A 17,529-nucleotide genomic window follows, 5' to 3' on the forward strand; every position below is an offset into this window, starting at 1 on the left:
TCTAATGCACATCTCTATTGACACTTCTGTCATAATAAGGTCAATTCACTTATTCAAACCACTTCAGTTCCTAGCTGTACTTTCACTAGAAATAGACTGTAATCACTACCAGGTCCCACAGGATCTAAAAAGCTAAAGCATTATAAAAGTGAATGCAACTTTAAGGTAACGCAGTCACATTCTTCTAATCATATTGTTACACTAACTGGGGAATAAGACCATGAAAATCTGAGATGACACTGAAACACTCATACATCAGGATGTAGAAAGTAAGTTACTTGAAAGAGCTGGCATAAAGAGACAAAAATCTCAAATCCGTACTTGCAGGGTAGTTTTAAAGAGAAATAAATAGTGCACAAAGTTGGAATGGGAGAGGGGCATGGGTAAGCCTGTACAGAAACATAGATTTCTACAATAGTTATAATTTTAATCAATTCATTGATTGCCTTCCCCACCTCTCATCTCCCAGAATAAACAATGCTTCAGCTAGAGCAGTGAAAGGCCATCTGTCAAGAAATAGTCTGCAAATAAGTTATTTATATACTATAAAAAAACAAAGCAAGTGTACTGTAGCTGAACAAAACAGATGCTTTTAAATAAAGACAACAGCTGCCCAGTTTTTACCTATGTCATAAAAGAATTAGTCACTTTGAAGCTTAAAAAAATAAACCACTAGAAGCCAATTTCCAAAGTCTGCCTAAGAAGACAGAATAAAACACTACTGAATGCCTATACAGGGAAAACCTTTTCTGAGCTCATCAAACAGAGAAAAGGGTGAAAAAAGCTGATGCCTGATGTATGAAGGAGATTATGTAAGTTCAGGATGTTCTTGTTTTATAGAGTTACTTGTATAATTTATTTACACTTTGTGTTTGGAAATGCTTATTTAATTGCTATATGTTGAAATTTATGTTTGTTAAATTCATTTTATTCAGTATCTGGCTGTGCTCTTTCTCATTATGATAATGGTATATAATAGGGCTAAGGAAAGAAAATGACAGATACAAAATGTCTGCTGCTCCCACCAATGGGTGATTCCAAAATAGGATGTACCAGTAGTAGGTACGACACTTGCCAGCTGCGAGGGAAAGATATCCCTTCATGGAAAACGTGGTGTTGAATCCAGGCAAACTCACCACTGTGGTATTGAACCACTGTGGAGAAGGGTATCTAGTATTTGAGGGAACTATTTGTGGTAGAGGTGATGTATAGTATTAACTTGGATTATAATACCAGTTCCAAGATCTAGATGATATGATATCTATGTGGCAGAGAATTGTACGAAATACACCCTTATGGTATGCCAGCACCCTGGCTGGAATGAACAAGAAAGATAACAAAAGACCAACAGTGGATGACGTGGCTAGGAAGCTTGAAAAATGGGCTGTATTCTGCTTAGCTGTGCTCAGTAGCATGGAAGCAGTTTTCCAAAAATGTCATCACAAAGAATTTGTCACCCAGGCTTTGTACTCTTACACTTTTGTTGTGAGAAGAGAGCTGTAGGGATAACAGAACAACCAACTTAGTTTCAATGTCATAGGCTTCTGAAATGAAAGTAACACATTGTACAGATGCTGAGGACTTCAAATTAGCTGCTTGAATTTATTTCAGTTTTAATAAATCAAAGTTCTTGCTAGAAACCCTGAGACAGAATATTAAAAAGTGTGCTATTTCTTTCTCAACATGAACTGCCTCCTCTTTTGAAATAGGGATGCATAAATTACAAATGAAGGTCTTCTGGAGCAGCACTGGCTGTTATACTATGAGCACATTTTAAATAAACTTGTCAACAGGTTGAGATCTGTATTTTTTACAAGGACATTACTTCTCTAGCTATAAAGCTGGCATAATAATTTCCTTCACAGTTGGCAAGTATTTCATATTTGTTTCTCTGAAATAAACTGTATGTACTGAAATTAAAGCTGAGGTGTCCTTTATACTGTGGTCCTTAATTGCAGCTTCTTGGCTACATAGGTAGTGGAAAATATGTGATGAATTTTCTTACATGCCAGGAGATAGAGAGACACTAATTTTCAGCTTTTCTCTTTTAACAGTTGTGTAAAGATATATTATCTATCTTCCTTAGCCAAAATTAGCATTCTTTTCAGAACTGGGCCAGATCGCTTCCATAAACACTGCATTACTCCACCATGGTGACAATATCACATTATTCACTTGAGAGAAGATATTACAAGCAGGCTTTATGACTGCACAGGTGCGGGTATTTTGGATGAACAAATACCAGTAGATGGTGCTGAAGAATACACTGCATGGGTATTTATTGGTTGTGAATAGACCGAGGTAGTAATAGATAATGACTTTCTGAAACAACCTTCCAATAGAGCAGCAGAGGCAAGTAACCACAGTTCTTTTACTCATTTAAATAAGTAATAGTAAGGAAGGTACATATGACAAAGTAACTGGAAACAATTCTGTGATCTGAGGCTTAATCTTCAAAATTTTCCAAATGTATTTCTACCACATTTGTCTCAGAGCTGAGACATTTGTCTCAGTGCAAATTTCCTTTGTATACAATGGATACAAATTAGCAGTAATACCTAAAACCTCACTTTTTCCTAGGGTGGACACTTATTTGTTTATAGACTCAATAAAGTTACATTGTATGAAGCATGATACTTCCATTCTCTGTTCACATTAGGTACTGGAGAAAGCTTCTACTGGCTTAGAGAAGAGCCCTCTCTGAGGGAAGACTACAATCACAAAGTTGGATCATCCTATACCTCATTAATTTCTGTCTTCAGCAATAGTTTTTGTGTTTGAAATTGCCATCATTAATGCAATTCTGAAACCTCTCTTGTAATTGAGGGACTGTAAAAGACCACATAGGTGCTTCAAAAACAAGAGCAAGATTGAAGGACTTTGTAATCCTCTTTCGGACTCTGCACTTCACTCATGACAGTAGTTCATTGGACATAGCAAGTTAAAGTTATGGAAAACCTGAACTATTTCCCCAAGTCTTCAGAATTCAAACAAACAAACAAACAAACAAAACAAAACAAACAAACAAACAAAAAAAAAAAAAAAAAAAAAAGAGGGACCTCTAAACACACACAAGTTTGTATGTGTGTGGGTTTTTTTTTTTTTTTAAGAGAAAGGCAGATTCTTTTATGTATTTTTATGTATGCATATAATCACATACAGACAAATATATAAGTACATGAATTTTCCTACTCTTTGCTGAATTATTCTGTTAGTGAGATATATTCAGCACTTTTCCATGTTGTCAGAAAAGCTTGGGAGAAAGTTGCTTTCAAATGAAAATTGTACAGGAGATTCCTTTTAGCTTAAATTAAAATTCTGCATCTGCCATTACATTTGCCTGCTCTTTGAGAATCATCTCACTCAAGCCTTGATTCACAAAGGAGATCCCTGAAACAGCATTTATAGTAATTTGTTTATGTATTCTTTCTGTACTTCTGAACTGAAAGTCACAACCTGCTTTCCATTGACTTGGAACACTCAGGTGATTTCTGAACTAGTAATATCAAGTAATTTTTATAAGAAATACTAATACTGTTATTTCTTTAACTGTACATGTCTGTAAAGGTTTTTCTTCCTTTTTATTTTCTGTATCATTTTATCTTAGCTTCTGTATTTATGATAAATATGCAAACAGTATTGCAAACCTTCACAACAGAAAATCCCTTTCCTCATAGCTCCACCCTGTCAGAGTCACCCAACTGAGCATTACTGATGGAAATTTAAAGATAGAATTTAATTATAAGCTTGAATTATTTCACCACAGTGAGCTGACATGTTTGCAACATCACTTTCAGGCTCAGTGCCTGCTGTCACTTGTCTTTCAAGAAGTATCAGATTCTAGTAATTTTACAAATATTTTAAAAAGATTCATTTGGAGATCTGCCTCTGGAAATCAGAATTCTCTTAGTGGGTCACAGTGGACATCTATTCAGTTTTTTGAAGTCTAAACGGAATCATTAATTTGAAACCTGAAACTGACATCAGTAGGCGGTGATAGAAGATAGAGGTAGGCAAAGGAAAGTCAAAAGCTGATTGGCTCGTTGCAGTGTGTGCTACATAGTTGCTCTTTTTGAACACTGTGAAATTTAGGCCCATTTTTTCTTAAGATGTAGCTGTTGAAGGTTTTAAACATTCACTTCTGTTGTGGAGGTATGTCTAAATACATGGCATGCCTACCCTCCCAGGGACTCTGCTCCAAAGGTGAACTTCAGCTTTTCCATTTATTTTGACATTATTCATTTTTATGTCACTGTGGAAGCACTTCCAATATGGGTTACTTGAATTATAATCCCAATCTAAAAAGTGATTTTGTGAGAAAGAGCATTTTGGGGGCTCCAAGTTAATTTCTGACCCCAAAATTTACAGCTTAAGACTACTCTGTGTTTCAAAGGAAGGGAGGAAAATTGTGTTCTTCTCTTGCTCATTTTTCCATTTTAATTATTAATCTTTTCACATAAATAGTGCATACTCAGCCTGGAGTCTAAAAGACAAATTATTTCAATTTCTTCAATTTTAGTTAAATAGAAGCCACCAAACCATAACTGAGGTTAATATAAAACTTTTTTTATTCTTGTTTAGTTTATGAATTATTAATAGACTTTTTTTTTTTAAAAAAAAAAAAAAACTTATCTTTTATCATTCTTAAATGGACAGACTTTCAGATTTAGAAAGTGCTCAATGTTATTATTTACTACTTTTGACTGTGTGTTCCAGTGATATTGGCACTGCTCCAGAAAGCTAACTTTCATGGAGATGGAGACCAGTAATATATATAAATTTAAATTAATTAAACTTCTTTTTCTTCGATTAAATAATTCTAAGAATTTGTTATCAATGGGAGAAGAACATGTTTCTCCTATTTCGGATTCTCAGAAATAGTGAAAGTGTGCTTCTGGAAAACTCATAAACTAAAACTGCCTTGGGGCAGACACCTGGGTTGGGAAATTAGACAAGAATAGTTAATTGCAGTATGGTTTATAAAAGTTGAAAACTGCATGCTAAACATAAAGATATGGAATAGAGGAGGCATTTCCAATTTGGTTTACAATACTATTCCACAATTCTATTTGCAATCAATTGCTATGTGACATTTTGAGATTCTATTGCTTCCACTCATTTATCTCTAATTTCATAGTGGACACATGCCAGTAATGTCTTGATTAGTTTGTGGAAATGTAGCTGTTATATTTTCCTTGTCTTGGTAGTCTGATATCATTCCAAATTCTACCTTTGTTATCTCTTTGGCGCAAGTTATGATATATTTTTCTTTTCCCATTTCATCACTGATCATCTTATCTTGTACTGTGATTTAAATTTTTAATTTTATTTTCATAAAAAAAAATGTCCACCAATGGTGATGTCTTTATTTCTCACTTTGGTTCTCTTATTGTTTTCTATACCATAATTTCCAGATGCAGCAAGAATTTCTTGCAATTTCAGTGCATTCAGGTAAAATTAACCAAGTTCAATGACATCACAGGTTGAAGAGTTAATCATGAGATAACCTTTCCTCCCACCAGTAGAATGGAGGGGAATGAAGAGGAAATAGGAGAAACTAATTTATTAATAGGAATATGAGATTCTTTTCTTCATAATCTACACAAACATTGACTGTATCTGACCGTTTCTCAGGCACCTAAGTGGTAAAAACCACACACACACACACACACACCAAAAAAAAAAAAAAAAAAAAAAAAAGTTCCAAAGGCAAAAAAAAGAACTATTAAGTGTTTTATCACATTAGTTTAGGTGCAGATGAATAGATGCCTCAATTATTACTGGCTCTACAGGCACTTGCTAAACGGAAATAATCACTGAAGATAGAAAAAACCCTTCAAATACAGGTTCAACCATATCAACCATAGGAACCATTTTCTATTATTTTTTTCAGTTTAAATGGTCATAAAAAAAATACCTTAGGTTTAGCTGGAACTGAATTGTTTTTTTCAGAGTGTCTGGTATGATTATATGTTTTGATTCTAGAAGGAAAATTGTGTTGATAAAACACCAATGTTTATAGTTGCTGCTAAGAAAGTGTTATACAGAGCCAAGGGCATTCTAAAGGACTCAAGGAGCTAGGAGGGAACAGAAATAGGATAGCTGACTTAAACTGGCTGACAGGATATTCCATACCCTATGACATCAGGTGGAAGGAGTTTCAAAGGGGGTGGGAGTTCATCTTGCTCTTCCACTGCTTGAGGAGGCCAGCTGGCAAAAAAATTACTGTTGTTAGTTTAACCCGATTAACAGGTGAACATCCTGGTTAATAATTGGGTGGCCAAGCATCACACAGTTAATCTCTCTCCCCCCTTCCTAGTGGGATAGGGGAAAGAATCAAAAGGAGAAAAAAAACAAAGCAGAACTTGCGGGTTGAGACAATTTTTTTACTAAGATAGAGAAAAGGAAAATAAGTATAAGAAGCATATATATATGAATGGATATAACAAGCGATGCACAAGCAATTGCTCACCACCCACTATACAATGCCCAGCTATAAACAATGATGTGTTATTCACATTGTTTTCCTCCTAGAATCAAAACATAGCATCGTGTCAGGCATTCAGAAGAAAATGATTCCAATCCCAGCTGAAGCTAAGACAGAAAAATAGGCTGTGTCCTTCATTCTAAGAATAACGGCCATGGAAAACTGACTGAAAACAGTGTGCATGTGTAGATATGTATGTAGGTAATCATATATTCATTAACATATGTTTTATTGTAATCTATTTCTCATCAGCTAAAGAGAAAAATTATTTGCAACTGTAAGTCTAAGAGCAAATGCAAAGATAGATATAAGGTCAAATAAAAATACTCCACAGAACAATCTCCCTGATATGATTGAAAGCACTAACAAACACAATAGCTTTATGATAAAGCACATGCTCTGCACTTTTTCTTGACCATTTACACCATCTGTGTATTTACAGCACTCTCTGTAGAGGCAAAATCTGGACCAAAGTTCAGTAGATAGCTATTCCAAACACATGCCCCAGAATTCTCAACAACTGTGGAGGAGCACAATTTTTTTTTGCAGAAAAACAGCCCACAAATTCTCATCTCTTCAAGAGCAAAAGAGAAAATAACAGTTCTTGGAATACTGATTAGATTAACCTTAGCTTTGCCCATAGTTCTCTTGTTGTTACTTTACAGTTCAAATATACGTTTGTATACCTGGAACTACAGAGCTTTCTAGGTTTTCCAAGCCAATAAAAAACTGTAAGATCAATGGCAGGAGTGGAATTAAATATTAGCACCCAGTGGAAAATGACTTAAAAGGAAAGAAAATTATTTCATCTTAAAGAGAAAAAAATACTCCAACCTTATATTTTAACCTGGTTATAAATTGATTTAATATGCTTTTTCTGCTAATTCTGCTTTTCTATTTTCAATATTTTATGCTAAGCATTGAAGTTTGTAACAGGTATTTTTCATGTATATGACATTTGTCATGAGATATTTATCCATGTCATTTATCTATGAGATTTCAAGACATCAGAGGAATGACTAGAAAATATACTAACTAGTCACCACAAAGATTTGTAAGGAAAGACTTCATTTTGCTTACCTCCTCTGTTAAAGATTATAGAATACAAGCCTCAGACTCACCATTTTGCTAAAATGTAACTCTGTGTTTCAAGTAGTTCTCATGAGCTTGAAAAGGTGTGGGTTGTTTCTTTGTTTTTGTTGTTTTTTTGTTTTGTTTTGTTTTGTTTTTCTGAATTTTATCCTATTGCACTCCTCTGTGACAGGTGTGATTTCAGTTTGAATATGGCTATTTGCTGTTGAATTTTCTTGTGAAGAGCTCTGTAGTTAAGTGTTGTATATGTTCAAATATGTGTGGCTGCAATAGATGGGCTTTATCTTGTGTCTTTGTCTTTCCTTACAATGGGAAGAAGAGCAATCCTTGGTTATGTTCAGTAATTCTATGCACAAGAAGTTGTACAGCAAGATAACTCATCTAAAACTCCAAGTATGTAAGAGGAGGAGACAGTTGAATGTATTTATAAATTCTTTGTGAAATTAGATTGGAAGATGGCATTGTAGGGAACTAAAAGTCCAAAGAAATGACAGCTAGGACTAGAAAAGAAGATGGAGAGAAAAGTTACCAAAACAGAACCAAACAAAACAAAACAAAAAACAGAAAATACAGTAAATGTTTATTCTATGTAGATGACTTCTGAAGGAAAAAAAATGATTTAGGTAGTTGTTTCTGGATAAATCTGAATGCCATTTCAACTTTACATGTATGGTAAGCACTCTGCCAATAATTGACCTATACGTTTTATTTTATGGTTCTAGAAGTAAAATTTTTGGTGGTTCCATTCTGTTTTAGGAATAATGATTCCAAAAAGCTTCCTATTTTTTATGTAATTTAAATTTTATTTCCATCTGACGTGCAAGTATTCAAATATTTAGGCTTAGAGTTTACAAAATCTTATGCATCTTACTTCTGGAGCTCAGGGTTGTGTAGAGATACATTTTATGCACCGATTCCAAAACTTGCATAGGGTTGAGGCCATAGATAATATACACATATCAGTTTTCACTATAATTAATAAGTAATCAGCTGTTCATCTGAGAACTGAAGTATTGATTGCTTAGATTATTTGATTCCTACCAAGTTTCTAAAATAAGTGTTAAGACTGATGGTTTAAGCTTTTGAATTTTGAGGGAGAACACAATGCTAAATCTCTGTGTGTGTTAATATGTATTTTATATATTTTTATATACATTAAATTTTATTTCCTTTTTTATAAGTTCTACACTCTTCTAATCCATACAGATTCATCAGCCATTTTCATTTGTTTGTTTGTTTTAACTAGAAACTGAATAACATCTAAACATACAGTTTCTGGGAGCATTAGAAACATCACGTGTAGCAGTTAATCCAGAGTTTACAGTGTGGAAGCAAACCTCCAACTGTTTCTTTTAGACTACAACATTATGTGTGAAACAAATGTGTGTTAGCTGAGCCATCTATGCAAGCATGGTCCATTGTGTTTACTTCTTAAGGACTAGTCAGGACACACATATTTATTACCTTTTCAGTTACTGCTTGACTGTTGTTTAAACTTTTTTTTTTTTTTTTTTTTTTTTTTTTGAGTCAACAGTGTCTTCCCATTTACACTTGCAGGCTGGGATATTTTTCTCGTTGTCTTTTTAAAAAATGAGAGCAGTGTAATTCCGTACAGCATAATACAGAGTACAAGCCTTAACAGTTACATCGTTGCAATTTCATTAAGCCTTTCAAAATTTATCCTTTATTATGTCATGAGATTCTTTTCTTTTAGCGTAGCTTTAGTAAGGTCAATGATTTAAATATCACGTAGTGTTAGACCAATGTATAAAATTTTATTAAAAAATGCATAAAATTCTATATTTTGAGCCTGTTCCAAAGAAAATATCAATTGCTCTAGAAAGGAACCATCCTACTGGTTGGGTTGCTTTTTTTTTTTTTTTTTTTTTTTCTTTAGAAGAAGAACTGTATATTGCAAAAAGCAAAGTAGTCCCTACTGGAATATTACAAAGTCTGAGATTTTATGTTTGGTTCTTATGGCTAGAGCATTTATGGCATCATAAGAACTGCTTAATGAATGTACTTCCTTGTAAAACCCCACAGGGCGTACTTCATTCTCCTATTACTGCTTTTGTCTGAGCAGATAATTCTGTGAGCTTACTGTTAAAAAAGAAAAAAAGGGAAAAAAAAAAACCAAAAACCACAGAACTTACTGATCACATATGTTTATTAGAAGCAGTTGGTCATGGAGAACACCAGTGGCTTGAATGATTCAAACTTATCTCGATATTTTACAGGTAATTGCACACAAATGAGAATTGATGGCAGCTAGGATATTCTGTTTTGCATCTTATGCTTGATAATATATTGATATGCTTTGGAACAGCATTATGCCTACTGCTGTAATGTGCCTAGAGGTAATCTAATGTATAAACTCATATCCTTAGGTTTTTTATAAGTTAATGCTTTATTTTGATTGGTTGTTTCCAGTCTTCCAGGAATAATTTTCTTTTTTGATGCTTCAGTTCCTAAATTTAGTGTTGTAAACTAGTAAAGAATCTGTTAGTCCATATTCTTCTGTAGTAAGTGTAATGGCTGAGAATTTAGTACAGAAGTAGGTGTGATTTTAATCTTTTAAATTGCCATGTAATATTTGATAAACCATGTTAATATATCAAAACTAAGAAGAAAATTAATTGCCTATGTGTTTATTACTATCTAACATGAATCAGTAGGAAAAAACTGAGGAGTGAAAGCAATGTTGTTAAGAACATTATATGTCTATATGTAATTAAGTATTAATTTTATTATATATTTTACTTTCATACTAGTTCTGAACTGATACAATATTGTGAAAGGAGTGCAGGTACCATTGTTTTATTGTTAATTCTTGGGACATTTGATTCCTATAGAATAAAAAAAAAAATAAATTCCTCCCTGCTGTGAAAATATTTGTTAATTATCAGACATATTGGGTGGCACTGAAGACTTTATCACCCTTTCAGCTGTTTAGACTGGTGACTGCTAGACACTCAATATGTATAAGGCTTATATAAGTGTATTATCCCTTTCCCACCTAATAAGACCTTGGTTACCAGTCATCCTCCTCCAAGTCATTAAAATATAATATACATAAGTTGCTCTGAAAATAATGTCTCCTATTTATTTCAGTGGAAACTACAATAGATACTAAGAACACACTAACACCATTTATAGAGTGAATTCTCAGCTAAAAGGCACTATATTTCAATGCAGTATCCACTATTAGCAATGCATTTTTCCAGCAATGAAAAAGAAAGAGCCTGCATGTCGTACTAGTAAAAATCTGCCCTAGAAGAGGTGCTACACTGTTTCACATCTATTATGGCAGTGTGACAGTGTTATTGCTGGAAAAATGTCACCCACCCAGTTCATTCTTCATCAGCCTGAATGGAAGGAATTTTGAAGATTCCAAATTCGAATTATATTTTGAGTGTAGTAGCACAGTGTAGCCAAACTTGGTAATGTGCTCTACTCTTCAAACTGGTGCCTGCCATTATTGCGTTGCAAGAGAAAGTTTGTCTTCTTCTCTGGCTTGCTTTTTGAATTTTGAACCTTCAGCTTAGTCATAGGAGTCACTGATGTCGGAGTCAGAGTTGATGGTTTCCTGGTCCAAGATCCAGGAAATCTAGAAGGATTTCATCTTTCCTGTCCCATGACACATTGCATATCACTCTATCTACTGATATCTGCATCTTGATTTTTTAATTTGATAAGGAATTTACATTTCAGCACTTCTATGTAGAATATTTTTCCACTGTTCTCTGAAACAACAGAAATCTTGAGACCTTTTTTTCAGGACAGCCTAGGCTCTCTCTTTGAGAAGGCAAATATAAGGAATACTTGTAAAAATAGCTTGAAGATCAGGACTCCCATTCACAGTTTATGGGCTGGTTCCGTGACCAGCGGGGAGGAGGGATTTCACAAAATCTGTGCCTCCGGAAAAGGGAAAGAGGGGATCCCAAAATAATTAAAAACAGCTGCAATGATCTGAGGAGAAAGAAACTAATTTACTAAATATACCATCAGAATGCAAGACAACACACTACAATACCATATAATTAGAAATGAAGCTAATAAATCAAATCTAATGAGAGAGACTGTCTGAGGTGAGATGCGCAGTCCAGTTGAGCAGCGGGGAGCAGAGCTTGATGAAGATGGGGGCATCAGGTGACCATTCCAGGAGTTCTATCTCCTCTCTGACCGCAAAACCCCCTGGGGTATGTAGTTCTTCTCTTCCAGATAGGTACCCAGAACTGGAGCATTAACACTTTAACTCCCAGTGCACTACATGGTATGATGTGGAATACCAACAACCAAAAATCATAGAACCACAACACTGTGTTAATTTTCCTCTAACTGTCTGAGTATCCTCTAATCTGTCTAATCTTTATGTGCCTCCTACATGTTTTAGATATGTTGTTACACATCATTTCTTAGTTTTCAACCAAGATCTGCAAAACAGTGTAGGTTTCTAAACATTTATGAGCTCTCCATACAGTTTCAATAGTGATCACATCTATGGCAGGCCACAGGGTATAATTGAAAGACAGTAGCAACAGCAGTGTTGCAGTGTTCCTGCTCATTAAATCATGCTTTCTTTTCCCCATAATTTCATATTCTATATTAAAAAGTACTTTTGAAATGTTAACTGTAAATGCATTCTTTGAATTTTTGTTATTTGAAGTCATTTGTCACATAGAGGCAAAGTTTTAGGGATGTGTCTGACTAAAGGATAGCACAGCTGAATGTCTAAACAAATGTAATGTCTAAGCAATCAGTCCTATAGCTACATATGTGTGGTACACTTTAGGCACATTTGGGAGAATACCACTGAGAAGCTCTAGACAGATGTTAAGGGCTGTTTAATGTTGAATTTACAAAGCTATGTTGAAAACTGCTGTGAGAGTGGGAATTATTCAGTTAGAGAGCCTGTGCAGCATTCTTACATACTAGAGTAGAAATATTAGAAACAGCTACTACTGAAACTCATTGCTAGCAATGAAGGATTGAAATATATCCTATTAAACTCTTCCTTCACTGGCCTGTATAAATCTTAGCCACTTTGTGATTATGTTGATGAGAACTAACGTATAAATTTTCTTAACCCCATTTCCTTCAGTCAGTGTTTTACAGAAGACTTTGCAGTTACTTTCTTCTGTTATTCACTTGTGGTTTTTTGGAGCCTGAGATATTGCAGTGTACCTGTTTGACATTCTCTGCAACAATGTAACTCACTGGAAGACTGCATTCCTCCATCATAGAGAGCTATTCTTCCACCTTTTCTTAGACAAATGATACTTACCTCTGAGGAGACTGCAGTTAAGAAAAATACCTCAAAAAGTTTGTTGGTGATCTTTGGTGACCTCAAAGCAAATAACAAATATTTACCAATTTTTACAGATTTCTCCCGTGTTTCTCACTGCTGTTTTTCGTTTAATCTTTTTCACGCTTTCATGTGCCATAAAGATGCTGATCTGTAGGTACAAACTTCTACTTCTTGCTCTCTCTGCTGTTGATCTATCATTATGGGAGGCTGACACACAACAGAGTAGCAAGTGTAGGTGCACAGAATGAAAGGGAAATATATGAAGCCTGAGCTGACTAAGCAGTTAGCAAAGGGAGACTGATTTGTATGTAATAGTACTCAAGAAGAATGTGTATAAGCTATGGTAAATCACTTCAGGCTTCATTAATGAGAACACAATGTCGCAGTAACACCTTCCTGTACAGGGAGGATTCTCATGACTAATGTTGCTCTCCAGGAAGTTATAGTGAGGCTGTCACACTGCTGGTCAATTACATTATGACTGTAAAGAACAGAATTTGGAGAGCCCAGCTTAGCCAACCTGTGCACCAGAGTATAGCAATAGATTTTGGCTGAACAAATGCACTAAAAGCCTTTCCCAACATGGAATAGGTTTGTATCAACAAAGAATTAAATAAATAAATAAATAAATAAAAATAAAAAGCAGACTTGGAACAAAGCTTTAGCTATAGAAGTCTTTTTTTACTTAAGTTTGCTTTGAGTTCATATCATAATATATTGTGTGCATAAATCCAGGTAATATCCTATGTCTCCTCTTCCCCATGGTTGTTGATCAAGGACCAAATCTCTTCAGACGATTGACAGGTACAGCTTTGCCAACAGAAGTCAGTAGTTTAGACCTGGCCATAATTACCTGATGGTATCCCTATTAAGTGAAATTACCATCCCCATTAAACAGCAGTTATTGCTATTAGGTATCATTAGTCTTAAATTGCTTCCTTGGGAAACATCTCAATTAAGCAAATTTCCCTGTTAAGTGCATCCTGATTAACTGGAGTGCTTTGTTTCCTCATGTACCCACTTCAGTAGCCTTCATCCCTCGTTTACAACTCTCATATAAATTACCTATGGTCTAAGACTCACTAAAAAAGAATACCCAACTGAAATACTGATTGCAAAAGACTTTCTTGCCATATTACCTCACTGTACTAGATGTCTTTGAAATTCACATCTCCTCTTATAAGGTTTCAATCTACCTTCTTTATGATTTTTCCTTCCTTAAGAATCATGTATTAATCTTAATTAGCACACAGTTCTCCTGTTACAGGGTAAAGGCATATTCTGAATTCTGTAAAAGTCTGTGAATTATGATCATGAAAAAGAATGATTGATGTAATTTTATGTTTTAGCTTATTTTTAGAGACGGCTATAAAAATAATTCGATTGCTGAAATGATTACGCTTTTCCTTCTCTGGATTTCTTGTGTTTCAGAGGTCAGATACAGTGGTTTTAAAAACAACGTAACAATTAATCTTTTCACTTTATTTATTTGTTGAGAGAACAGTTTTATTACAAACACCTCTGAGGTGAAAATCAGGCAAAATATATTTAATGTTGTTGTTACTTCACTGTTTAGTTTTCAACAGTTAGCATAGTCCTGAATTATAGTGGGGGAAAAAAAATATCCAAACTCTTAAATCAAATCAAATCTTTCAGTCAAATTTAAATGTATGAATCCTAATGCACCGTCATGCCAAGTTAAAGTCAGCAGGGCACGCTGAATTATTTTGTTTTTAATGTTAAATATCTTACTTGCACAGCAACATTTTATAAATACAAATTATAAAATTATATGAATAAATTATTAAAACACATTGTCTGCTGATTTATGAAAACCTTCCCATTTTCATTCTACTTGTAGAAAGAATAGTCTTCCAAAATAGTTGAAATTCCTTGTTAGCACTAAATTAGAATTTTATTATAGCTTGTCATAGTCTGTTTTGTCACTGAACTCAACTTAAAGGTGCCATCTCTGTCCTACTTCTCAGATGTACTCATGCAGAAGGAAAGAAAATGTCAAACATTCCTTCAATCCTTGCAGTGGATACTGAATCTCCATAGAGAAATTCTGAGTAAGTAATTTGATCTTTTTAAAATCTGAAGTTTTGCAGTGGTGAATACACACATTCACACATTTTATTTCTGAGAATTTTTTAGAATCCTGTCTACTAAATATATCCTTTGCTTGGAAGCTGATTTAGAGCTGTAAATCAGTATCTTCTCTGAGAAGAATTTTAAGGGTACTAATTTTCATATTTTTAAAAAATTCTGCATTTTATCCATGTATATTTTCCTAAGTCTTGCTAGCTTATGGTACTGCATTAAACAGTATTCTAAAAAATTTTAAAAGATTTTTCACTCTAAGCTATCACTGCAATCATCTCTCGTCCTCAGAAAAACAGATGGAAAGGTGCCCATAAAAAATAAAACATCAAACATTTCTGATTTTAAAATTACAAGTGATGGAAAACTCATTGTGAAACATGATGTACTTTCTAGGTGGTCTCACTCTTTTGATTGGAATTTATTTCCCTTCCATTTCCAATCCCTAGATTTTGTTTCCTACAATGGAATTGATATTTCCCAAATTTAAAGAGAGTAAAAACACTCTGTTCTTTCCCCATCAACAATGCATCTGGTTAATCTCTTTGAGTATTTTAAGTATCTTTTCAATTTATTTAGTAGTTCTCATGAGTTTTTGAATTCTCTCAAATATTTTTCTTCACATCGGATTTGCAAAACAGTGAAATCAAGGAAGGGAAGGAAAATGTTGTGCCACTGCAACCTGGTGATTAGCCCCCTTGTCTGGTCTTCAGATTGATGACTTTTATTTGAGGAAAAACGGACTAATACATTACATTCCTGTAACAATGTCTTGCATTCTTTCTGCTCAACTGCAGTGTGTGCTAGCTTGTAGAATATGTATTCAGAGAACTTGTTCAGAGCTTCCCAGTAGTGTAAACAAAACCAAGATGAGGCACTATGTGATAATCATGCACAGAACTGACCTTGTTGTAGACATTCAGCTGAGTTATGACTGATTTCCTGCAGGAGTGATGCTGTCTTCAGCAGCAAATTAATTAAGAAATAGTCTGCTTTGCCTCTAGGTGTGATCAACCTGAGTAAATTATTTGCTTTCTCACTGTAATGCTTATTCAAATTTGCAACAAGTTCTTAGTCTGTACTATTTGCAAAAGGGCAGTACTGACTTCTTTTTCTTTTTTTCTTTTTCTTTTTTTTTTTTAGTAAGAGAGAAGGTGGTGGGAAAGAGGTAGGTGGAGAATTGGTAAGGAAAAACAGATGGTGTATGGAAAATAAATATGTTCAACTTCCATAGACCTGTCTCTAATAAATCATGCCATGATGAATCACTTGGAATTGCTTGCAAGGGACCATCTAGGTAGAATTATCTTGTGCCGTGTTGAAGTTGTGTATCTTGATACTTTATTTATCAACATGTCATGTGGTATTTAAATCTAACTATTACTTATGTGCAGAAAAATCATTTATTCAAAAAATGACATAAGCTTAGTTTGATAGGATCTTTTTCAATCACATAAATTATATTTTTGTCTTTTATTCCTTATTAATTAATTTAATATTGACCATTCTGTTAGTTCATCTAACACTGACAGCTAGAAGACAAATGAACTCTTACACAGGTTGTCTCCATCCTTTTTAGTTAAAAAATTATGTTCTGGAGTATAACAAATCTGAGGGATGCTTTAATGGTGGCAGCATGGAATTCCTAGTACGTGTACCTGTGCTGAAACAGGCAAAAAAATAACATCTTTCCATACATTTTGTGCTTTGATTTGGCTTTTTCACACACATTTCATTATTATAATAAGGATCTATAAACATTAATTGTCCTGTTATCCAAAATAAGCCATTGTGTAGAAGAAATACCTTTCTTAATGGAAATGCATTCTTTATTGCTCACTTGAACCTTCCTCGTATACAACTTAATACTTCCAACTAATATCAGATGTCTTGAGTGCTGCAAGATTATTTTATATTTTCCCTGGTAAGAGGGATTTGCTGTGCCCAAAAAGAACTAGGAAAGGAAGGGGCAAGTTTAGAATGCAAAGGTGTAGACAAAATTTGTGTGCATTTTGCACATCGGGCTATGAATGTTACTTTTAAATTATATTTCATGCTGTGTCCGTAGAGGTGGAGAAAAAATTGCACCTTTCCTTAGTTTTATGTTGGTGCATAGACTTGTGGATGGTTTCACCATTCATTTGTAATGTGTTGTAAACAAGAAATCATATATTTGTGAGGCAGTTTTTCATTTGTTTTATATGTCAGCTGTAGATAATTTGACTGATCTTGAATACAAGTATATAATTCAGTCTTCCCACTATAGAAGGGAATAAATATTTGAAATAATTGCTGTGTCTTCATTTTTGCAACATAAATAAATAATCTATTTTGCACAAAACTTTCCTTAGGTAACTAATGAATATATGTTTCTTGCATAACATTGTTATCCTTAATAGATACTATCTGTGTTACCATATATTGTAGCAGTCATATTTATATACAGTAAATTCCACTTAAACCCGTACAAGTCGGCTCTCTGCACAAACTACTACAGACAGAGTGTATGAATCATAAATGGGTGACTTCCCTATGGAGT

The 17,529-nt window shown here is 34.2% G+C and overlaps 1 long non-coding RNA gene across 1 annotated transcript; it reads left to right on the forward strand.

Annotated features, from left to right (window-relative positions):
- Window positions 1–654: 654 nt before the first annotated feature.
- On the forward strand, window positions 655–16,152 carry LOC125689333 (uncharacterized). The gene is made up of 3 exons (XR_007375206.1): window positions 655–812; window positions 14,876–14,959; window positions 16,134–16,152. It is a non-coding gene; the product is annotated as an uncharacterized LOC125689333 (long non-coding RNA).
- Window positions 16,153–17,529: the final 1,377 nt, after the last annotated feature.

This window comes from Lagopus muta, chromosome 2 (genome assembly GCF_023343835.1).
Source record: "Lagopus muta isolate bLagMut1 chromosome 2, bLagMut1 primary, whole genome shotgun sequence".
Classification (NCBI taxonomy): Eukaryota; Metazoa; Chordata; class Aves; order Galliformes; family Phasianidae; genus Lagopus; species Lagopus muta.